Raw genomic sequence first — 25,425 nt, forward strand, 5'->3', positions numbered from 1 at the left:
ATTGCACAAATAATGTTTTTCCCCCCTTTCCTACTGAACTCATTTCAGTGGTGTCATAAATTGACATGTCAGGCCACTCAGACAAACAGAGCGATGTTATGAAAGCGTCACAGTGTTTCATTATCCAAGGAAGTATTTGAAGATTGAACAAATCACTTCACAAATCCATTTTGTTGTCAGAGATGTTGGCGTTTCTCAGCCACACGAGTGACGTCTTTATTCATGCATCAGGGACCGAAGTGGAAGAAACGGCTCATTTGTCGTGTACTGTACTGCTTTTTCAAACACTTCTTTGTAGGCTCAACGGGATCTGTGTCATACAGCCTGTTTGATTTTTATTATTTTCCTTATTTTTTCCAGCATGTATGTTTATGTGCTCGCATGTGTCAGGGATGCGCATTTGTGGTCGATTTAACTGCTTTAATCCAATCGCCGGCCATATGCCACATGTGATCTGGCGTTGGTTGATGAATGGATGGATGCTTTCTGACTGTGGAGGCCCATTATTAACACATTTCCTGCAGAGTGTGCTTTGCGTTAATGGATGCAATTCTCTGGGATTGTTCTCTAGTCCCAAACTATAGTCAAGAAGATTAAGAAGAACATGTTGTTAATGGGTTTTGAGCACAACATGGATAGAATGTAGAATTCAACTAATGTGCATCTGACTGACTTTTAGAGAATGTAGGGTTGGTACTAAATGCTTCATATTAGTTTTGCTGTTTGTGTGTTTTGTTTTCAATGTGAAGCTGCACTGATGCCAGACTTATAAATGAGATCATCTGGTTTTTCTCTGGTGTTCGTGTCAAAACATAAACAGACATGCATACTGAATGAACCGCAAGAGTGCTGGTAATCATATTTACATGCAAAGAGAAATTGGGCTAAAGGTCAAAACATTACGTTTTTCTTAATCCATTATTGTAATGGTGCTTTTGCTTTTTTTCATTGTGTAAGAGCAGGGCCTAAACGGTGGCGTGATAAAATTTACAGGCCCAAATTATTATTTTTTAATGGCCATGAAACTCTTTTTGCAAAAACAGGCAGTTGTTACTACTACAATGACTAAACATATTTACAATGTTTTTAATTTGTCCTGCTACTGGTGTCTCTATTAAATGCATTGTCCCAAAATTTTACCTATTGATTTAAGCCATTCAACATTACAGTATAATTTAACCCTCTGGGGTCTGAGGGTGTTTTGGGGGCCTGGAGAAATTTTGACATGCCCTGACATTTGTGCTTTTTTCAGTTGCTTATAAACATATAAATGGCTAAAGTCTAATAACACTGCAATCAGCACAAACTGGGCTACAATAATATGTTAGCAGCATTTATGTACATGATTGTGTTTTTGAGAAAGCAACATTTTGAATGTACACTATTTAAATCATTCATTTGAAGGCATGTATGCAAAAACATTACTAAAAAGAGTCTTTTTGAGTGCTGCAGCCTTTCTACTGTGCACTGTAGTAAATGTGTAGTGTACTGTGTAGAATTCACACCTTATGTGCTGTTGTTTTCCTGACACTTCAGTTCATTTTGCAATGAGATGTTATTCACGCTGCCAGTTTATCAGGAGAATTTAGTCCTTCTTTCAACAGATTCGTTCAAACAGCTGATTTATTCTGAAACGAGGCAAGTGACTTCTGTCTTTATGAAGGGGTTACTGAATCATTGGCTCACTTGATTTGTTCAAAAACGTGGATTCATTCAGTATCAAAACACTGCTGTGTTGCTCGGTGACACAAAACAGTTCTGCTGTGGCTTTGATTGGAACTATTTTCATCGGCGAAATTGAGCAAAAACAGTCAATATTGCGTTTAAAATGTAAGTCACTTAATTTTAACTTATTGCTTATTGAACTACTATTGTATAAAATCACATTGCAATTGTGTTGAAACATTTTGGTCGTGCAATCTTGCGTACCTAAATCATATATCATAAATTTATTTTTATTTATTTATTTTTTTTACTACCGCAGTATGCATCTGTAAGTTTCTGTGTGTGATGTTTTGATTCTGCACGAGTCTCTCTCACACACTCACTCAGGCTGCGCAAGCCTCATCTGGCACGACACAAATACATTATCAGTCGCTGTAAGTGTGACGTCAAAACAGACCGGTCCGGAATCGGCAGACTGACCGGTCCGGGCTAATTCTGGTCCCTGGCCAGTCGATCGATGCAGCTCTACTAAGATGGATTTAGTTTACACTGATTCCATTTGACTGGTAACAATAGCCAATTATTCATTCTCATTAATAAAGTATCCAGAGGAAAATATGGTATCTTTTCATTTACATGTATGTATTAAGGAAAATTTGGTTCATTCTGTAGATTTGAATGAATAATTAACACAATGCTGCATGGTATCGCAATACTAATACTACTTCAGATGGTATAGTATTGTAAGACATTTTTATGGTATTGCGACAACCCTACTGCCTTCTTAGCATTCTGCGGAGAACACTGAGACCAAAGCAAATGTGGAGGTCTGAATGGAGAAGAGATGATGCAGAGTTAGCATCAGCATGCAGATGACATCATGTGGGTCAGGACTGCCGACCCGTCTGGCCAGGGGTCGTGATGTATGGTGACACAGAGCACTGTGAGATGTTATGACCCACTTATCATCTGAAGAATGAGCTGCACACGCGGTTCAGTGAAATGTAGGTTAAGACCGACATACGGCTTACATGCATTTAATCCTGCACAATTTATCACAAGAGTGCTGCTGTGGAGGGGAAAATGGATTTCATAGCTTAGATGAGTCTGCAGTGTTTGACCCTTGTGCAGATAACAGTTCTTGTTCATAAACAGTCTGAGTCAAAATCATCATGTCACACAAAACAGTTGAAATGATACCAGGTTGCTTTATAGGATTCATGAAAAATCCCTATGGATTTTTCCCTATGGAATTGAATTTGCATTGAAGTTTAATGTCTTTTAGAGTGACTGAAAGCATGGATTAAAAAAAAGGATCAACAAAACAATTTTTGTATTGTAGTTTGTGTGAAATTTGCACAATGAGTTTTACATCTCAGTTAAGCCACATCAGTACTCAAGGCTGTAGGAGTATTTTACATGAATTTACCACAGTAAATGCAGTAGCTCTCATGTCTAACTGCATTTATAAAATGGCAGCAATAGCAAAATGAAAATACACTAGTGTTCAATAAATAATTTTAATTAATTAAACTATTAATTTAATATTAATGTCATATTCTGGTCTCTATATGTGTCTCAGGCTTTTTCTTCATTGTCAGTCTGTGGTATTTTCTCACTTGTTTTGTCTGCCAGGTGAAAAGTGTTCAACCAGTTACATACTTAAAACCTTAACCCTAAATTTGAGCAATAGTAATAGATGATAATAAACGTTGACAACAAAAATTTGTCTACAAATATTTTTATTAAAATATAGCCCTCCCAGCAACAAACCAACAGAAGACGACACTCTTAAGAGACGTTCAAAGGAAGCCGAGCCATTAGAGTTGTGGGAAGGTTTTATAAAACTACAAACAAAAAGTGGTCTCGTGTGAAGGCCCTGATATACTCATGCCGAAGTTCTTTTCCTTACTTCGCTTAGAGGTAAAACAATTTGGATATACGCTAGTAGCACTCAAACATCCGATGCTGCTGAGAGCGGCGTTTAGATGAATAGCTGTGTAAATAGTATATGCTGCATGCTTTCCTCTCAGCAACAAAATAAACACACAGCAGACATGCCAGCGTGAGAAAACAGCAGTTAAGAAAGCATCTGATCATAGTGATATGAATATGTTTGCACCAGCTCTGCAATCGGCACTCACATTTATGTAAATAACTTTGTGCAATCCATTGATTTAAAGCTAGCAGCTTCAACTTGATTTTCAGCTATAAAGCAGCTCAACATGTAATGTGTGGAGTATGTTTAACTCAATATTTTAACGAATTGCATGAGCTGATCAAAGCCTAATGATTAATGTGTGAAATAATCAATGATCCTAATGATTTGTTGCAGCCCTCGTGAGTGATAGTACTTTTATTATTGGGTGATGTATGTGCATACATTGGCTATTTCTCAACAGTTTTGTGTGAGGAAAAAGTATACTGTAAAATGCTTTTTCAAAGGCAAAGATAAAACACTTTTTCAGTTTTTATACTTCAAAAATGTTATGTTTAATTTAACGTGTTGTGAAATTTGCTAGCACTCTGAGTGAAAATGGATTCAATTCTGCAAGTGAATCCTACACCAAATTTACCATCTTACTTTATAATCTTTTTAGTCTTTGACATCCAGATTCAACTTATTTCCCAGTGCTCGTTGTCCGTTTGAGTCTGGTTGGTGAATGTCTGTTGACTCACAGTAGAGACAGTGAAAGTGAATCAGTAATTAACCGCGCTGCCGCTGGACTCAGGGGCCACGAGGGTTAAACCCGCTCGCTTTTCTCCAGTGGCTCCAGACAATTGGGACACTAACCCTGACGCTCCGGACCTGGGATCTGAGATGAGAGGGATTTGGAGCGCATACCTCTGGCCTATTGTGCCGGCTGAGCATCTGAGGGAGAGAGGAGAGGCATGCGGCTGCTTGTGGACTCTGTTCTATTCACTTTCTCTTGACTCAGCCTTTTTCCTGTTCCTATTTTCACAGTTGCTGTGCGAGATAGTGAAGTGCAGTTTGCACAGTTGGTAAGGCCACCGAACAGAAACGTACGCGGGTTGGTACAAAAGAGAGCAGGGTTTCATGGGTAATATGTTCCTGCTCGTATGGCCTTAAGCGACTCAGCCATTCATTTTTGTTCACTTGTTGTTTGTGAATTTAAGTTTGGCCTTGTCAGCTTCTCCTACAGACAATATTTTATGAAACCTAAAGTTTGATCAGTGAAAAAGTATTTTTGCCTGTCGCATCCCAAGAGCCCTGATATGCATCAAGACCTCAAAAACAAGCTGACGTCATTCTGTGTGTAATAATGAAAACTCATCAGCCGTTGTGTTGGTTGGAGTGAATTTGTATTTATTAGACTGGGCTTTCTTATTATGAACTCTTAAAATGCTGTTTTTATGGGTGAGGAGTTTCAATTATTGTGTCAAATGGAGCGTAACCTTGACAGATGTGCGGTAATGTGGTCACGATAATATGGTTTGTGTTAGTATGAGCCGCATGGGAGTTGATGCTGGATGGATTGATGTTCTAACCTCCTTCATCTGACCTTCTCTTGGCAAACAATATTAGAAATCAGATTCTTCCTTCATGCAGTACATGTGGGCTAACAATATTACATCAAGTTTAATGCAATAATTGTCAAAATGAGCTTTGAAAAATGCTGTCAGTATAATGAATCATTAAAGATCAATTTTATTTAGAATGTTCAACTAAACACAATTTAAACTAGTTACATTCAGTCATTTGCAAACAAGATTTTGAATTTGATTGGATCAACATGTTAATCAAAAATGATTGATTGGTATTAATAAAACTTACTATATAAATTCTTATTGTTCTATACAATTTTCCCACTCCTGATTTACAAACTTGTATAATGGCCCTGTTATTGCACATATATGATAATACTGTAATACTGATATGATATTATGTTTTGTCTATGAACCATGGTAATACTATAGTTTTTGGACATGGTAATATTGGAAGTATATATGAAAATCTTTCAATGTCAATGCATCTCTTGTAATCAGATATAATCACTGTACCGTGGTGTTCCTGTAAGACTTTTTTTTCCCCAAGTGAAACAAAAGCTCAGTACATGCTTATACAGGAACAATAGACCTGTAAAATGAAAATGCTGACATGACGTTCTGTGACTATTTTTAGGGCTAAGCAATTTATTCTAAGAATGGCTTAATTACTTTTGCATGCATCACAAAAGGACAAGCACAGAATCATGGGAATAGACATTCCTGGGTAAAGAAACATAATTTGATGTTGAACTTTTTTACCTGGAATAGTACATGGTTATGTAGGGATGTCATGGACCATTGAGTCAGTTGTTCAGACTGTGTTTAGCTCATATTTTAGTACTAGAAGTTAACATCTAAAGCTAAATTGAAACTTTTGTTTGTCTATGTTTGGAAAAGAATACTACTCATACTATTTTTTTTTTTTTTTTTTCTTCAGTATGTAGTGTGCATAATCTGTGCAGTGCCTGGTTGATTTGATACATTTGCACAATGGAGTGACCTTTCATATTAGTTTTCTTTGACTTCTCTGTTCAGACCGGTTTTGAAGCTTTATACTGAATTTAAAATGAACCGTTTTTATATCCAATGATGCTGACTGTGACAATTTTGCATGCTAGGGTTTAAAAACCTTTTTTTTTGATTGCTTCTATTGTCCTCATTTGTAAGTCGCTTTGGATAAATGACTAAATGCAATGTGAAATGTTTAGCATTCAATACACTCTTAAAAATAAAGGTTCTTTATTGACATCTGTGGTTCTATGAAGAACCTTTAACATCCATAGACTCTTTCCTTTTGAACAAAAGCTTCTTTTTCAAGAAAAAATGGTTATTTTAAGAACAGTTTACTGAAAAATCCGGAAAATACCTAATTTGGTGCTTCCAGTCAAAAATAAACAGGCTTTTTTTTCTCGTAGATCTGTCATTATGCAAATTTACCAATTTTGGTAACTTTTTGTAGGCTGATCATATTTGATTAGGAACACCACAAATGTAATCCCCTAAAATACAAAAATTTGTACCCTGTGTCAGCAAAGTCAGTATGTTTTTATCCAATTTGAAAGTATTGACCAGCATAAAACATTTCAGTTCAGGGCCGTCGACATCTCGCCGTAGTCCTGCAATCACTCTGTTTTTTTTTTCAGCTGGGCTTGTCCTCAAAAGCGTTGTTTCCCTTTTCCTGTTTAACTAATGAAGGCCAATTAAGCTTAATTGGAGAGTCACTTATCAAGCAGTTCTGTATTTAACCTTCCCTGTCAGCGGAGCAGCCAGTTTGTGTCTCTGCCACAGGTCAGAGCTCATTTAGTGATCCGTGAAAGCTGAGATTTAACTAATTCGGTTGCTAAAATGTGCATCGTGCAATGAGATTTTAGAGAATTTTGATGCGTTTCTCCTGCAATGCTAGTTCTGCCCTCTTCCAGGCTTATCTTATCACTTCTCCTGCCCCAGAAACTTCCTGCGGCTGCGTATAATTGCTCATGACCGTTTCATGAATACGAGTCGTTTGATAAAGCCAGCGATTGTCTCATTCCAGCAGTTATGTGGTCTGACCTGGTTTCTGGTAACAACTGGTTTTCATCATGTTGATTAGAAGTGACTAAATCCAACCTGATTCATGTTTCTTTTACTAGCAGAGATGTTCACAAACGCTTTATTTTGACACAAATGATGTGAATGTTGCAGTTCCCCGTGCTTTGATATGACAGACTAAAGATTCTCTCCTTCTTTAATGTGGAATAGATCAGTGAACTACAGTCTCCTGGGCTTGACAATAAACAATATTTTAGTCAAACAAGATCTTACAGGTTCCTTGGCCTATTTTTAGTGGTACATGACACATGGGTAGTAAAAGTTATGTATAATAAAACAAAGGGCCATTACCATGAAAACAAGTGATTTTACCATGAAAACAAGTGGTTTTCTTAGGATAAGTTCAGAAAATTTAAATTTATTTTTAGATTATATAATTTTTGTATTCACCCCTATGTTCCCCATATTACCTTTTTTGAATTATGAAATTTGTATATAGAGGCATTTGTGTCCACATCAAATTAAACTTACTAAAGCGATTTCATATATATATATATATATATATATATATATATAAAGCATTACAAGTATCTGTTAATGTTTCAAATAATGTTTGTGAACATAAAATGTCAAAATATGGGTGAAATAATGTTCCATGATCTTTCAGCGTATGTAAAAATGCAAACATGTATGATAGCCATTATATTTTACTCTGAAAAATTTTACATGAAATTAAACAAGACCCATTGTAATGAATAGAAAAAAAAAACAAAATAATTTAAAGCTGTATTAAACTTTGACTGTTTTCATGCTTGAAACCCCCTTTTTGTCTTTGAGGCATATCGTTTTGAATAATTTACGACATTTACGATGAGTGGAAGCGGGTGCTGTCAAGCTTCAAAAAAGATGCAGAAGCCCCAGATCAGTCCATTTTGTGGACTGGATCAAATGATTCATTGAAAAGATCCAACTCAAACGAATGATTCATTCATGAAGTCATATGGGTCTGGAACGAGATTAGGGTGGGTAAATGATGACAGAATTGGATTTTTTGGTAGTTATTGTCTGACAACGTGGCTCATTCAATCAGAATTTGTCTGGAAAATCTGTTTTAAAACATTTTAATTTGTATAAATACATCATTAACCCCGACTGGATTAAATGAAGAGATGGATCTTGTATGTTTTTTGAAAAAGGGAAATTGTTGGCTTTGACAATTATCCCTCATTGATTAAGATCATCTGTTAACAATTTTAAATTGTGCCTATAAAACTGTGTTGTTGCTTCTTGCCTGATGAGCACTGAAGAAATCATGGGCTGAAACGTCTACTCCTTGGTCTCTTTTTAAGACTCTTTGCACTTTTGTCACTTTTACATATGGAAAATAAAGTATATTTTTGATAGACCTTTTTGGTCTGGTTTTAATTTTTCCAGTGTGTGTACAATTTCAGCTACTTAATTTGTATAAATACAAAATTATTATAAACAGAGTTTTCACTGAACATTGTGCCAAATTTTTCATGACATCTCTGGACTCTTGTTTACAGGATATAAGTGATTTTGACAGGAAAGAGCTGTCGCTCTCTGAAAGAGCCTTTTATCCAGCATGTGAAGGAAATTGGCCTTTATTTCCTGTTGTGTTCTGCCATTGCTGGTCACTCTATTGTTCTCACATAACAAGTGCTTCGAGGACACAGGCATTTTTATTGTCACTCAAACTGCATTGAAAACCAACTGATGCGTTTTACATTCGATTACCTGACACTGTTTGGTAACATTATCTTGTAGCACTTCCAGATTCTCAGGCGAACTCAACAGGACTTAATAGGCTTTTGTAGATCATGTTGTCCGTCTCAAGCCAAGGTTGCACATTTACTGAAAGTGAAGACCAGGGGCCTGTACCATGATGGTAGATGAACAAATTCAGAGTTGCAGGATTAGTTTCGAGTTCACACAACCAAAGCTCTGCAATCTGGCTTTGTTGGTAGCACGATGCTGATCATCAACTTTCTTTGTCAACTCGGCTTTATAAAGACAGTTAATAATGTCCTTAGTTTTACCATCAGTTCAAGCCCAAAAGGGGAACAGAACAGCCACAGTGATGATGCTCATATGTATTTGCACACAAGCCGCGATTAAGACTCCATCTGACTCCACTGTGATGTGACCCTGTCTCTCTCACACACGCGTGCGTGCGTGCACACACACACACACACACACACACACACACACACACAACGCGTTACTCTACACTGCGCATAACTCTGCATTTGAACAGTCAATAGCAAATACTTAAACTAATAACAAAACACACTTACAGTCGCTGATTCAGAAGCGCCAGATTGTCAGAGCAAAGTCAGAATTGACCCATTATTTTTTAGAAATAGCCTTTGTGCACAGCCAGCCTTGTACTCTCCTAGGTTCACGAAACTGTCATCCATAAAATGCGTTGCACAAATTCGAACATTTGGGTTGTGCTGTTCTGTTGTAAACAAATCTTAACAATGATTCCTAATTGCATCTACTTTCGGAAGGCCGAATAAAGTGCTTTTGCGTTTGCACAGAAACACACAGCGTCTCCCTGACACGGCTGCATCAACACTACTGCGGTTGGGTCAAAGACGAGACGTCACCATTTTGGTGTCCGCATCAAATTGCATTTACAAAAGTAATTTTAAATGCATAAAAAACATCTTAAATGCAAGTAAATTGTCTACTTTCATATTTCAAATAACTTTTATGACAATATGTCAAAATATGGGGGAAATAATGTTCCAAAGTGTAAAATTGTCATTCAGCGTAATGGTCTGGACTTTGATTTTACCAATAAATTTTTAAATGAACATATAAAATACCAAGTTAAAAAATATATTTGTCGTCTTGGCATTTTCAGGTAAGTATTGGCTGTGTTATATTAAAAGGACTATGTCTTATTGTTTTTTTGAAGTATTTAAATGGACAGGGGACTTTTGTCCCGAAAATGCAGTTTATCTGAAATCATTCAGTGTTACAGGAATAAAAAGTTATTCTGAAATCATATAAAAAGCTGATAGTCATTCCGCAGTCTGTGACATCATTAAGTGGTGCTGCAGAAAAGTGAGTTTATTGCTCTTAAATACTTGATTTCTTCACCTTTTCATGGTGTGGTAACATAGGTTGCAAACACACGTCATTCAGTGAAATGCCAAAAAATACTTTTATTGTTTGATTTTTTTCAAATACAAGTAGATGTTGTGAATAATTGTGATTTTAACTTTACTGCTCAAGTTCACTGTTTGAAATAGTTGGCCATTTGATTGCCTGAAATATTAGCTGATGTAGAAGTTTCGTCATTCAGTGTAATGCAAATTCTCTGTTACACCACAGTGTCATCACTGAATGACAGTATCACTGTATAAATAACAATTTTAGCATCTTATTTATATTACAGATAAATGAGTAATGTTTAGCATTGACAAATGTGTTGAACCTAATAATTATTAATATGTGAATGCATTTTGGTATTGTTTAATTTGATTATTGATTAATTATAGACACCCGTGAACAGAGGGAATCGCTAGGCACTGTAAAAAGCCAAAAAGCTAATAAACTAAGTGGATCCAGTAGCTCGGGTGCCACTCTTAAAGCCCGTTCACACCAAGAACAATAACTATAACAGTAACTATGTTAGCCTCCACACCGATGAACAATAGCACTGTTCATTCTAAGCATGTGCTGCAGATTTGTTGTCTGCTACTTTAAATGCTCGAGCTCTTTAAAGTTGAATGAATTCTAATTGGCTGTCAATGCTTTTATCATTCATCAACTGGAAAAAAAATCCAACAATATAAAAGAGATTCCAACAGTATTGTTTCTCTGTGCAGTTATTGATAGTTGTGCTGTGGAATCTGCTATTCTTTTATAAAGAAGAGTTTTTTTTTTTGTTTGTTTTAATCTTTATCCTTACCATGTTTGGTGTGAACATGCCTTTAGCCAGGACAGAGAAGGGTATTGAGGCTTGTAATTATTGGAATAATAGCTTGCCAATAATTCTGGGCAGAGAGACCCCCTCACTACAGTATGTCAGTAGTTCAAGAGAGATCACTGAGGCGATTCTTCAACCCAAATACTCATCTTGATAATGTCATTTTATGTTTGCAAACAGAAAGTATTAATAAATGTGGCTGCAAGCAGGAATTTTTGAGGCAGAGCAAGTCAGAAACAAAGTGACAAGCTAAGCAAGCATGGCAGGGGAGCATCAGGAAAATGCTTATATTTCAACATCTGTTTCTGTATTCAATTTACTCAGGAGGATTATGATTAAAACTATTTTAATGACGCAGATAAATACTAAAAATATTTCAGTTATGGGAACGATGGCAATGTTATCTCTCTTTTTGGCAAATCGTCATTCAGAGTAACAAACCATGGTCATTCAGTGCAACACATATATTTATGTAAAAATGAAACGATATACTTATTCTGACCTGTACTTATTAAAATACAAATAAGAATATATGATCATACTAAATTGTAATATATTTTAAATGATTTTCACTTCCTTACAAAAACTTCTTGCTGGCAAATTGTAAAACAGTGGTTTGAAAGACATTAGCAAAGTATAAAGATTTAAAAATGAATGTTAATTGATATTTGAGAGCTGTGCTGTGATGCTTAAAGTCTTTTAATATGTCATCAAATGATTCATGTTTTAAATATGCCTAACAAGATTTTTTGGTATATAAATATTGTTACACTGATTGACATTTTAGTGCTTATGTCAAACATGGTAAAAAGTGCATGCTAATAATAATTTTAATTGTGTGGAAAAATATAAACTTAAACAGGACACATTCTAATGTATGTGGAAAAACCAAAACTTAAAGCTGTATTGCACTTTTATTATTTTTGATGCTTGAAACACCCTTTTCGTCTTTGACCCGGTTACTGAAACCACGCCTTCTTTCTTTGCGTAAACATTTGGGCGGCATTGCGCAAATATTTCCACATCAACTTTGAGCTTTGTAACTCTGCAGATCTGTAACATGCACAAACAGCCACATACCACACTGAAGAGAAGGAAAAATAGAAATCACATCATATGACCCCTTTAATTAATTTGCTTTTCTTACATCTGAAGAATTGCCCTTATTTTACCCACCTCAGAAATACGTTTGTCTGCAGGTATTGATCTGGACTGACAGTGGCCTGATTCTTCCTCATCTCTCCTCTTTTCTTGTAATCCTTGGCAATGTCGACCAGATCACAGATCATCTGCTGCTACCTTCCCTCCCCCTCTCCTCCGAGTAAAGTCCTCTCTGGAAGACTTGCTCCGAGCTCACGGTACGGATGTGCACTGAAACAGAAGCCACCTTCTGTGCCGTGGGGTGAAATGGAGCAAGGATGAGGCAGATGTATCATTTCCTTCACATTGTACCAGAACGGGTTGAATTGAAAAGGATTGTTATGCAACGGAGATGACCTTCATTGCTTTGAAATATCGAGTTTATTATTGCAGTTCTGCTACATGATGTCAGCATTTGAAATCCTCCGCAGTGGGCTTCGGATGGGTAGTAAATGTTTTTAAGAGGTGGTTTTTCTGAAACAGGGTCATAAACATCCACATCTTTGAAGCCCCAGACACTCTTTGTCTGGGACGTAACCATATTTACAGTGCAGTAATTGCAACAAATGCCACATGTCACAAACATGGTTTCCTTTCATAAAATAATGTTTTATTGTGAGTTTGTTTTAATCATTCATAAGATTTTAAGTCCTGACAGGCAGATGGTGGCCTTTTAAATGTCTGCATGGGCGGGGAAGAAACAAACACACATGAAAAACATTTTCACAGCTTTGATTGTCATTACACAGCAACCTGTAGTTTTAGCTTACCGTTGGTCCGTGCTGCTGAATAATATAAACTAAAACTAGATTAGCTCATAGCTGTGTTTGAAACATGGCTGGCTTCTAGCTGGTCCGAGCAGGTTTAGGTGGTCACCACACTGTAAAAGGCACGTTTTTGTTTTACAATGCAGTTGACCTACTAGCCAAGGGATCTAGTTGAGCTGGTAGACCCAAAAGTTGGAATGATGAATTCAAGGTCATAGGTTCACTTCCCAATGAAAACTGATCAAATGTGTACCTTGAATGCAGTGTATAGGTCACTTTGGATAAAATGCCAAATGCATGAACCGTGTTGGAGGTAACGCATTGCAAGTGAAAAAATTTGATTAGTTTTTTAAAGTAACCAGTAAAGTAGCACATTACTTTTTAATTTACAAGAAAATTTGTTACTTTTTCAACTTTGTTTTCCCATTTATTTACTGACAGCTCTCCTGTCCCCATGTAAAAAAAGAAGTAATGCAAAAGTAACAACGCATTATGTTCCACAAAAAGTAATTAGTTACTGTTTTAGGGGGTAACACAATATTGTAATGCATTACTTTTATAAGTAACTTTACCCAGCACTGTGCGTGAATGTAAGTGTAAATTATTGATTGGTCAACTAGTCCATTAGGCAACCCTCCGACTTGTTGAGTTTTGAAAACATGTAGTTTTGCACATCTATGCTAAAGCCAAGCTAGAAAATCATGTTACAAAACTACTTTGCTACTACCTTAACTGTTTATCTGGATTGTCCACTTCTGACTTTTTGATTTTCATCCCACTCTGGTTGTGTCCCAAATATTGAGCTCCATATGGACTTGCAGTCTTGTGGCTTTGACTCATCCATTTTTGTGTGTAATATCGTTGAAGTTCAGCACTACTAGAACTAGCCTAGTTCCCGCTGTAGGCCCATCACAGACCCAACAGCTCGTTTTAACCGGCTCAATGTAGCATGTGATTTGAGGCCTGTAAGAATCAGCTTAAGAAAACCCATGTGAGCAGGGGTTAAATTGGTCCGGGGCCGTCACACATAGGCTTACCCTGGTAACTCTTCAGAGGACTTTCTTCGTTCATTTTCAACATTATAGGCTATAGTTTTAAACACTTTACTCATTCTTACTAATTCAAGCAATGATGCGACGCAGGTGTTTTTATATGTAGCCTATCGCTGAAAGGAACCAAGTATCTTCAGAAAAGTTTCGATTGCATTTGAAATTTATTTGATAAAGTAGCGTTCATGAGCTGCTTTGTTTACGGCTGTTTTTGGGGAAACTGTTCCAAAAGCGCCTCCTACTGGCAGAGAATCAAATTGGATTTTCAATAAGCTTGTCTGCTGTTTCTGTTTAATTACATTTAATGTTATTAAATCATGTTTTTACAGTCATTTTACAGTTTGATATGTTACCACAGACATTGCCCTACCCCACTCATATGGTATTAATTTTTATTTTTAAATTAATTTTTGCAGGTCTAAAAGGTTTTAAATATGATTTTAAAAATCAATTAAAAAAATTATTGCAGACAGATGTAGCTTTGCACACTGCCAGCATCTAGAAAGATTCTGATAAGCATTTTAGTGTTCATAACAGAGGACTCTCTCAACTTGGTATATTTTACAGTTTGTTAATTGTTTGTTAATTGATTTTGTAGGCTTTGCATACACATGTGCACCCCTCAAAAGCCTGAAACCGCAGAGCCCCCCCACATAACAAATCCCAACTTAACCCCTGCATGTGAGAGTTCAGAGAGAGTCTGTTCCCATGCTGTGGACTGTTATTATGCAAAAAAACATCTTTAGTAATATAATTAAAGTCTTTTTTTTGTGAAAGGTTCTTAAATGAGTCCCCCTTGGGCTCAACAAATCTCAAGTCTGCAGCTTTCTTCAGCATAAATGTCATTTATCTGTGGCGGCTTTTATTATATCTGCAGGGGAACTTTTTTCTCTGGCTGTGAAATGAAGTTGTGAAGGAGAAGATCCTCTGCGGTACCGTGCTGCCGTCCGAAGCGTTGAAAACATCTCCAGACTTCAATCAGAAGCCCTGCAGTAAGGTGATAAGGGAGAGAGGAATAGGAACGACAGGTTTATTTGGGTCCGTGTGGTTGGGCTCCAGTGGTGCTGCGATTAAGGACAAGCACCGTCCTCTGTTCATTTTTCATCTGGTGACTGATCTCGTCTCGAGGGCTTGGAAGAAACATTCTCTCGTTGTAACTGAAGCTCCCTTTATGTCACTCTGAATTATATAAACATTTATGCCGTGAGATTTTTCTGAGCTTTGAACACAGTTTCTTTTATGAGCAAAACAAGCACTGTAGAGTTGCATGCTGCTTCAGACGGTGCTGTCATGAATTAGATCCGTGGCTCAGTGGTGAGCATGTGTGCTACAGCATCATAGTTCTTATGTAGGATTGAACATAGCTTGTGTTGAGTCTCAATTCAATTGATCTCCCATACTGTATCTTTTTCCTTTTTTATTTACATATTTCTCCACCTCTTTAAAGAAGAATGGTAGTACTTTTTCATGATATCGCTCTATTTATTGCTTTGTTGCTTTATTTAAAAAATATAAAAAATAAAAGCGTCTGCTAAATGACTAAATGTAATCTATTTATCTATTGCTGTATCGTTATCTTTTTATCAGTTGCTCTGTCTATCTGTCGCTCTATCGTTCTGTCTGTCAGTCTTCCATTTTATCATTGCTTTGTTGCTCTATCTTTCGATCTATCCCTCTGTCGCTCTATCATTCTATCTACCTATCACTCTATCTGTCTCTAGCTTTCTATTTCTCTACTATTCTATCTATCTCTTTATCATTCTGCTGCTCTGTCTGTCTCTATTTGTCACTCTATGCTTGTTGCTGTATTTTTTTGTCGCTCTATTTCGCTCTGTTGCTCTATTTCTATACCATTCTATATATTGTTCTATTGCTCTATTTGTCACTCTGTTACTCCGTCTGTCGCTCTGTTGTTCTATCTGTCGTTCTAACTGTTGCTCTGATGTTTTATCTATTGTCTATCGCTCTAATTGTTGCTCTAGCGTTCTGTCTGTCATTTTAACAGTCTCTCTATCTATCTATTGCTCTATCATTGTATCACTCTATCTGTCGCTCTATTGTTGTGTCTATTGTTCTATCTCCCATTTATTCTATCCCCATTCATGTAGCCAATTCTCTTAGACTCCCATAATGCATGTTCTTGTATTTGAGGTTCAGCGCTGTGCCTCGTTATATTATTAGCTAGGATGGATTCGTAAGGTCAGAGGTGACTTCACCACCAGGGCTCTGATGTCAGGTCGTATCAGCACTCAGTGGGAAACGGGAGTTTATTCAGTTCACCTCCCTTGAACACTTTTCTTCATTAGACCGTTTCACAGGAGGAGTGGAGGAAAGACAGCAGAGAAGCCTAATAATTACATCCAGAGAGGGAGTATTTTTATTGAGAACTGACACACAGTCTGGGACTGTCTGTTTGTGTGACCAAATGCCAAACCTGTTTGAAAACAGCCATTGTGGTTGCAATTCTGCCTGGAACCACAGACGTTCAATGCACTATTAATGAAATGATGCCGCACTGCATTTGGTCCATGTAACTAACATATTACTTAATGAATCCTGCAGTTTGCAGAGTAATTTGGTCTCCGTTTGAACTACAGCTCTCATTTATTTTGCATGTCTGCGTGCATGCATTTCTACACATCTCAGGTTCAAAACCCGGTCAAAGAGGAGAAGGCTGTATCACTCATATCACGTCAGGCGCATTCGTTTTTTAAAACAGCAAATGCATGTCACTTGATGAGTCGATTCACAGAGTGAAAGAGAAACTCATTCACGGGGCTTGTTTCTCACGCCTGAATGAGAATGTCCTCTATCCATCAAGTCAAGTGGTGCATTGTGTAATTTACCAAAGAAATGCAAATATTGGGAACAGATGTACTGGGCTTTTCTCTTCTGCTGTCATTAGGAATGATCCCATTCTGAAGGACCCACGGCGGTGAGACGGCCCATAGTCTTTACGAGGGAAAAGCCATGTCACCCCAGCACGTGACTCCTGCCGGATTCTTTAGCTCTTTTCTTTGCCACTACAAACTCTCAGGAAGGATAAATGGATTTTTTTAGTGCACCGAGCCTGAGGGAAGACTCACACAATGAAGGACACACACAGCGAGATTCTTTTCAGAAGAAAAAAGGGAACTTTTAAAAAGTAGCAGCAGCTCAATTCCTCTCTCTCGCTCTCCATGAGAATTTCCTCGAATGTTTCCACTCCGTCCCGTACGAGAGTGGGATGAGGGAATGGAAATGACTTGGACCATGTTCTGATGCATTTCTTTTTATGGGGCATTTCAGTGAGTTCCTTTCCACTCCTTTTTAATAAGGGTTTTATTCACTGTAGGAGAATATATTAACCTTAGCTGATGTTTGGTGGGTTTTCGTCATATTATTGGTCTCTCAGTTCAAACTACAGCAGTAGTTTCTGATATATCCCATGTGTGTCCATAAAATTGAGAAAAACATTTTCAAAACAAATTATCTCCCTCTTCACCTCATACTGCCTGAACCAAGCATTGTAGAATACAATTTTATTTTCATATTATTTTATTATATTAAATGATGATGATGATAATGATAATAATAATAATAATAATAATATTAATAATTGGCATTTTTGGGGCTTTTCAAAAAATTTGTAATTTATACATAAAACAATATTAATAATAATTATAATTTTAGGAGTAGTAGTAATAATAATAATAATGTTTTTGCATTTGCTTTTAACATTATTATTGTTTTTCTTGCTTTTTACATCTTGCAAAATGTAGATAATTGTCATTATATAAAAGTATATTAATTATTATATATGATACTACTAATAATAAATTTGATTTGATTTTACTTTATTTAACTTTTTATTTAATTTTATTTTATAGTGTTGCACTTTTGCTCATTTTCTTTTCCTCGACATTATCTCCCTTCTTTTCATTTTATTTATCTGTCCTTCGGGATACTTCTTGGCATTGGTTTGAGTACTGGTCAGTGAGCTGTATTGGCTTTGTCTGGTCATTTGCACGTGATTTGGATTCATCTGCCGTTCTTCTTGTCAGAACGGGCCCGCGTCTCACGGCTGATGCCCACAGAACAGCTGTTTCCAATGGCACTTTCAGAAGAGCTTTCAAAGTGACTCTTATATAAAAAAAAAAGAGAGACGGCAGCTGCGTGACTGAGGCGAACAGTCAGATTCTCATGGAGTTTTATCGAAACCATCTCCCCGCGGGGTCCGTCAGGGCTTTGGAGAATAAGTTAGCGGTTTTTGGTTAATCAAATTTCTGTTGTCGGAGTTTCTCTTTTAATTAGTGGAAGTTCCTGCTGGGATGTGACAGATGTTCAAAGCTGCCACCATTTCCTCTTTGTCGTTGTTTATTCATTCTGTCGGTTGCGTTTGGTACCAGCTGTTCGACAGGCCGTTATGAACCCTCACCTCCAGATGCGAAAGAAGAAATCTTCATAGCATCACACCAGTTTAACCACCATTAAGACCAGAAATGTACTTTTCGTTTTTTTTTTTTGATTGCGAGTACTTTAACAGATATATCAGCTGAGTACTTAAGATGGAGTGAGTTGAATTTGTGCAATTACACAACTACACCACTAAATAATACAAAGACAGTAAATAGACCATTATTCTGTATGCAACAACAAACATACAGTCTGACCAGCCTGATTCACAAACAAATGTCTTGTGAACTGATTCTTTTAAAAGAATCTCAAATTTAAACTTAAGTGTGTTTTGTTTAGCAAAATAACTAATAACTACACCACAGAATAATACAAAGGCAGTAAATAGACCATTTCTCTGCATTATTCTGTATGCAACAAACCTACCGCGTGACCAGTCTAGTCTGATTCATAAACAAATAACTCTTGAGCCAACTCTTTTAAATGAGTCTCAAACTTAAACTTGAGCTTATGTTGTTTTGTTTTGCAAAATAACCAATAACTATACCACAGAAAAATACAAAGACCATAACTAGACAATTTTCTTGCGCTGCATGCAACATCCAACATATAGCACAACAAATGCAGTCTGATTCACAAACAAATGTGACCCTGGAGCACAAAACTAGTCTTAAGTCGCTGGGGTATATTTGTAGCAATAGCCAAAAATACATTGTATGGGTCAAAATGATCGATTTTTCTTTTATGCCAAAAATCATTAGTACAGGTGCTGGTCATATAATTAGAATATCATCAAAAAGTTGATTTATTTCACTAATTCCATTCAAAAAGTGAAACTTGTATATTATATTCATTCATTACACACAGACTGATATATTTCAAATGTTTATTTCTTTTAATTTTGATGATTAGAGCTTACAGCTCATGAAAGTCAAAAATCAGTATCTCAAAATATTGGAATATTTACATTTGAGTTTGAATAAATGACCATCCCTACAGTATAAATTCCGGGTATCCCTTGTTCTTTTAAACGACAATAATGGAGAAGACTGCTGACTTGACAATGATCCAGAAGATGAACATTGACGCCCTCCGCAAAGATGGTAAGTCACAGAGGGTCATTACTGAAAGGTGTGGCTGTTTACAGAGTGCTGTATCAAAGCATATTAAATGCAAAGTTGACTGGAAGGAATAATTTGGGTAGGAAAAGGTGCACAAGCAACAGGGATGACCGCAAGCTTGAGAATACTGTCAAGCAAAGCCGATTCAATCACTTGTGAGAGCTTCACAAGGAGAGAACTGAAGCTGGAGTCAGTGCATCAAGAGTCACCACGCTCAGACGTCTTCAGGAAAAGGGCTACCAAGCCACTTCTGAACCAGAGACAACGTCAGAAGCATCTTACCTGGGCTGTGGAGAAAAAGAACTGGACTGTTGCTCAGTGGTCCAAAGTCCTCTTTTCAGATGAAAGTAAATTTTGCATTTCATTTGGAAATCAAGGTCCCAGAGTCTGGAGGATAAGTGGAGAGGCACAGAATCCATGTTGCTTGAAGTCCAGTGTAAAGTTTCCACAGTCAGTGATGGTTTGGGGTGACATGTCATCTGCTGGTGTTAGTCCACTGTGTTTTCTGAGGTCCAAGGTCAACACAGCCGTATACCAGGAAGTTTTAGAGCCCTTCATGCTTCCTGCTGCTGACCAACTTTATGGAGATGCAGATTTCATTTTCCAACAGGACTTGGCAACTGCACACAGTGCCAAAGCAACCAGTATCTGGTTTAAGGACCATGGTATCCCTGTTCTTAATTGGCCAGCAAACTCGCTGACCTTAACCCCATAGAAAATCTATGGGGTATTGTGAAGAGGAAGATGCGATATGCCAGACCCAACAATGCAGAAGAGCTGAAGGCCACTATCAGAGCAACCTGGGCTCTCATAACACCTGAGCAGTGCCACAGACTGATCGACTCCATGCCACGCCGCATTGCTGCAGTAATTCAGGCAAAAGGAGCCCCAACTAAGTATTGAGTGCTGTACATGCTCATACTTTTCATGTTCATACTTTTCAGTTGGCCAAGATTTCTAAAAATCCTTTCTTTGTATTGGTCTTAAGTAATATTCTAATTTTCTGAGATACTGAATTTGGGATTTTCCTTAGTTGTCAGTTATAATCATCAAAATGAAAAGAAATAAACGTTTGAAATATATCAGTCTGTGTGTAATGAATAAATATAATATACAAGTTTCACTTTTTGAATGGAATTAATGCAATCAACTTTTTGATGATATTCTAATTATATGACCAGCACCTGTATATTAAGTAAAGATCATATTCCAGATATTTAGTAAATTTACTACTGTAAATATATCAAAACGTCTTTTTTGATTAGTAATATGCATTGCTAAGAATTCATTTGGACAACTTTAAAGGCGATTTTCTCAATATTTTGATTTTTTTGCACCCTCAGATTCCAGATTTTCAAATAGTTGTATCTCGGCCAAATATTGTCAGATCCTAACAAATTGTACATCAATGTAAATCTTATTTATTCAGCTTTCATATGATGTATAAATCTCAATTTTGAAAAAAAAGACACTTAAGACTGGTTTTGTGGTCCAGACTGGTTTTAAATGACTCTTATGGACCAGTTCTTTTAAATGTGTATCGGATTCAATTGTAAGCACATTTTGGTTCTTTTGAAAAATAACTAATAACCACACCAAAATATAATACAAAGTCAGTAAACAGACAGTTTCCTTGTTGTTCTGTATTCAACAACAAACATACAATGTAACCTTGTGGTAAGAACTGATTCTTTGCAATGAATCTCAGACTTAAACATAAGCATATTTTGCCACATTTGTTGCGCATTTTTTTTCCTGAACTTTGATATCTAGTGATCTATGTTCATGTGAAATGTGTGAGGGTCATACACTTAATGTGTTTTGATGATCAATCATTGCTGTCACTTCTCCAGTTTCAGTGAACTGATTCCCCTCCCTAATGGTAACGTCACAGTCTCTTTCATGGCTTTTCCTGCTTCTGGGCAAAGGCAACAAAACCTCCCTCTGTGCTTTTAGCTCTTTCCTCATCTCTCAGTTTGTCGGTGTTTGTTGTAGACAGGTAATGGAACTGATGGTGAGTGTTTTCCTTCCTCTTGTACCCGTGCCCACACCCCGTCACTGTGCCCGTCAGCTGCCAGTGCTGCTCTCAGAACACAAAATCTATAGAAATCACCTCCCGATCTGTTCATTTATTTTTCATGGGCTAATTTTAGACCCAGGAGTGTCACGCTCTAGCTCAGCTGTGGAGCTCACAGTGAGCCGGAGAAATCACAGTCCTCATTTTGCCCCTCGTATCTTATCTAGAATGGTTTATCTAGACTCTTAGCTGTAGTGTTTTTAGTGGTGGTGCTTTAATGTGGATAAGCTCAGAGAGGCAACTTTTCAGAGTGTTTTAGCGTGCTGAAAGAGGTACAGATGCTACGGTTAACACACCAGACACGTGAGAAAACTTTGAGAAGCTTACGTGTCTAAATTCATTTTTCTAAAGCAGCTTTAATGCAACATTATATAACAGATTCATCACCATTAAATATATATTTCAAGTTGTGAAATGACTTTGCATTGTCTTAAGACTAGGGATGCACCGATATATCGGCTGCCGATATTCATCTACTGGTGGTTTTAATTTCACATTTAAAGTATTCTTTTTATTTTTTAAATAATTTCAAATATCGGTATTCAACGTTTTATGTATCAAAACATTATTTATCCATTTTTAACTGCAGGTTAAAGCATTCCATGTCCCTCAGAGCTGCATTAAACAGTGGGTAAATATATCTATTCCACTTCAGATGCAGCTTCTGTGTTTCCTCTGCATTGCGAAGATGAATTTTGTTGATACTGATTTCTTTTGTTGGTAACAGCCCAAATGTCTTATTATTCTAATTGACTGAATAAATGTAAGAATTTGACTCAAAAGGTGATGCACACTTTTAGAAAAAAAAAGGCTTTATAAAAGTAAAAATGCCCATAAAAGGTAAAAATCAATTTAAACTTGTTAAGTTAAATTAAAGTTTATTTCTATCACTGCTGTGAACTGACCACCACACAGAATATGAAAAATATCCAAAACTTTGAGTTAGCTGTCCACGGTAGTCCTTAATTAAGATATCAGCACAATAACACACTCAAAATATCGTCTAATTATCACTATCGAGATATCTTTTTTATCTTTATTGCACACCCCTAGCAGGACCAGATATGTTAAAATACTGAGAAATGCTACATTTCTCCAAGTCTGATAAAGAAACAAACTCATCCACATCTTTGATGGCCTTAGGGTGAGCACACTTTCAGCAAATTTTCATTTTTGGGTGAACTTTTTCCTTTAAGACCAACCAGTTGATCTTTTAGCCAGTTGTTTTTCACGTAAACATCAGTTTGGGATTATTGCATGGCCGATATGAATCGAATGTGAGAGATTTATCCCATCAGGTCTGTTTAAGCAGCAGTTAAACCTTCATGCTCGGTCTCCTGATGTCCGTTGGTGTAAGAGTTTTGGTTGAGTGGCTCAGTTTGGTCCTGTGGTGCCAGCAGTCTGCTCACTGTCTGCTGTGACTAAACAAAGCCTGCCAGAGCCGGAGCGTCACGTCTTTGTGTCATGGTGCAGACGCTCGCCAGGTTCTGCTCTTCTCATTGAATATCCTGTTTCATAAATTCACAATACCAAGGTATAATGGGTTGCAGACAACATATCTCGGTGCAGTTGCATCTCATATGTGATATATTTAATTTTTCAGCTTTTGAAAGCAAATTAGACACATGCTGTCAGTGGGGACGGCTGGATCAAGCTGGGGTTGCCTAGCAATCGAGTCAGTCGTGTGTTTGTTCCCTCTCCATAGCACTAGCGAGGGGTGATGGGAGCGACTGAGTGTTTACAGTTGACAGCTGACATCAGATGGAGGGATGGCACGATTGAGAGCGAAACCGTCAATGAATAGACCTCCTGAGCACGCTGGATGCCCGACACACTCACCGGCTGCTGTGGGACGTTCTCTCAGGTCACTGTAAGCAAATCTGTCTGAAGAATCAGTCTCAATGGATTCTTGAATAATATGAGAAATTAATTTCATTCTATTATATAGGCGTATGATCTTTGTGTGTGGATATTATATTAAACGTACAGCACTGCTTATCTAAACAACATCTTTATTTCAGATGTGAATAATGGTTCATATATTAAAAACTGGTCCGGTTGGTTAGTTATTTTAGTGTTCTTAAAAAAAAAAAAAGTCATTTAGTTAGTTGTTTTAGGTAGTTATTTGGGGTGATTTAGTTGTTTGTAAATTAGTTAGTTCTTATTAGTTATTTTTTAGCTAATTTAGTAAACTGTCAATTAGCTAAGTAGTACTTAGTAACTTGGTTGTTTTTTTTTATTTAGTTATGTTTTTATAGTGGTTTACTTTATTTGGTTGCTTTAGTTCATAGTTATTTTAGTCTTGAATTTATTTATTTAGTAATTTGTCACTTATTTTAGTAATTTAATTTAGTTATTTTAGTTTAGTTTTTATGTATTCTAAAAAATATTTACCTCAGTGAACATCGCATGCTTAACATTTTTGACATTTTTCCATATTATTTATTACTGGATTAAGCCCTGTTTTTCAGAGCTGAATTCACTGACTTGTTTTGCCCGTCTCCCTGCCAAACAAGTGGCCTTGTTCTGGTCAACAATGGACAAGTTGGCCGACAAATTGTTACCATGTTTCTGGTTAACTGGCTGCTGTTCAGTCTGTCTACTTCTACTCGGAAGCGTTTGTGTATTTACACACAGACAGGTGTTAATGGCTTCACTGATTAGCACACTTAAACTGCTATTTTAGTTGATTTGAATTAAAGCATCTTCTAAAGGCCTACTCACTAACATGGATGTTTCTCTTCCGCTGGTAAAGCTACCGTAAGTGTGTTTGTTGTTGGAGAGCTGACGGGTGAAACGGACGTGTGACTTTCTATGGTGTTGAACATACAGTATGTGAAGTGGCCCACATGAGGCACGTTCCTCTGAGGGGCCCCTACATGACATCTGCTCTCAGCCATTCATCACAATCCCAGAAGTGTTCCTGTGTTTTTCTTTCATCCACCAGGTCATTTTCATTATCCTATTTACACGCTCCCCTGCCGCCCACTAAAAACCTCCAGAACGCTCCTCTGAAACACAAGTTCTTCATGACCAGACCGCATTTGCATTTCAGAGTCACACCGTGTCCTGAGCAGGTGCGATGAGACAATGTGATAAATCCCTGCTAAGCAACAGTACGGATTGGTTTCTGTTTTGCTCGTGTACTCTGTGGTATATGAAACATGTTCCCATTGGTGCAGCAGCAGTATTTCTTTCTTTTAGTTTGGATGAAGTATTTTTGCTGGAAACTTGTTGGATTGGGTTGCATCCGTTTGGGATACAGGTTTCACTGTGGACTGGAGTTTGTGTACAGACTGCCCTCCTTTTTGCTTTGGAGAGTCTGGCTGTGTTTAGAAAGGAATGCAAGCACACTTCTAACTGCATACTGCCCACTATGTACTGTGTACTGCCTTCTCTGTTTTAGAAAAGGATGTGAAACAGAATGCGATATGCAATGGTAAATGCGTACACGGTAGTACACTACATTGTTACCACATTTTCTTGTGTAATTTGGTAGAAATCAATAAATATTGCCTTTTTATGGCCAATACCTGGAAATACAGATTTGGGATTGTTTATTTTTGTTTAAATGCCGGATAACATAAGCATTATTCTTTATATTTATTAAATTATTTACTATCTATAATTCTATCCATTGTTCAGTCTCTCTGTCTGTTGGTCATTTTATCTATCTGTCTATCTATTATTGTTGGATGAGTGTCAGATA

General features: G+C 37.1%; 1 protein-coding gene across 5 annotated transcripts in view; it reads left to right on the forward strand.

The window, feature by feature from the left end:
- Nucleotides 1-25,425, forward strand: part of LOC131552021 (signal-induced proliferation-associated 1-like protein 2) — a 153,566-nt gene that overhangs the window by 7,033 nt on the left and 121,108 nt on the right. Inside the window, exon 2 of one of the 5 annotated variants that reach the window (XM_058795369.1) lies at nucleotides 23,422-23,586. The exons of the other annotated variants lie outside the window; for them this stretch is intronic. The gene's annotated coding sequence lies outside the window, so the exon portion shown is untranslated. The remainder of the gene's footprint in view (nucleotides 1-23,421; nucleotides 23,587-25,425) is intronic. 5 annotated transcript variants of the gene reach the window in all.

Source organism: Onychostoma macrolepis, chromosome 13 (assembly GCF_012432095.1).
Source record: "Onychostoma macrolepis isolate SWU-2019 chromosome 13, ASM1243209v1, whole genome shotgun sequence".
NCBI lineage: Eukaryota > Metazoa > Chordata > Actinopteri > Cypriniformes > Cyprinidae > Onychostoma > Onychostoma macrolepis.